Raw genomic sequence first — 811 nt, 5'->3', positions numbered from 1 at the left:
TTACCTTTTCTTGTGAGGATGGTAGTGGATAGTCCAGTTTTCTTTCTCAATGAACTGAGATACCAACCAGTCTGAGCTCTTTCTATCCCATCCCATAATCCTCCTCGATCAGCCGCACGGTAGCCAGGATGTGAACCAAACAAACTCTTGTCATGGGTTCTTTTTGGTTCCGTCTTCCAAAAATTTGGTTTCCAAAAAATCAAGAAAGTATCCTAATGTGTCTAATCTAAGACGTTTTCTTTTATCAAAAAATAATCTAAGACCTACTGACAGAACCTGTGTTGTCCCGTTCGGTTATTCCATGCCGCAAAAAAAAAGGTTATTCCAGGTACCCATATACAAGAAGAAACCCCTCAGTCAGGCAATCAACTCACAACCTGTTAATTTGCTCAACATGTGTGCAATAAATCAACTTTTTAACTCGACAGAAACTCAGCAAGCAAGCAAACAACAGATATCAGCAAGCCTTAAAAAAGGCAATGCACAACCATGCACTAAAGTTGACACAAATAAGTGAAACAACAGCCAGAATGTTTGACACAAATAACAACAACCATCAGGCCATACAAACATGCACAATCCATACAATGCATGCATCATGAGGCCATACAACATGCACAATCCATACAATGCATGCATCATCAGGCCATATGATGCACTAATTTATTTATTTTTTGAGGAATCACCAGGAGGCACTACAAATTGGTCGTTGCCGAGTCTCGAACCACGGGAGCTCGGCGAAGACAACATAAGCCGAGTATGGTTCTCGGCAACGGAACAATCTCGGCATAGGCCGGCTGTTGCTTAGGGC

This window comes from Triticum aestivum, chromosome 6A, assembly GCF_018294505.1.
Source record: "Triticum aestivum cultivar Chinese Spring chromosome 6A, IWGSC CS RefSeq v2.1, whole genome shotgun sequence".
NCBI classification, from domain to species: domain Eukaryota; kingdom Viridiplantae; phylum Streptophyta; class Magnoliopsida; order Poales; family Poaceae; genus Triticum; species Triticum aestivum.
Note: the sequence above shows the minus strand (reverse complement) of the source record.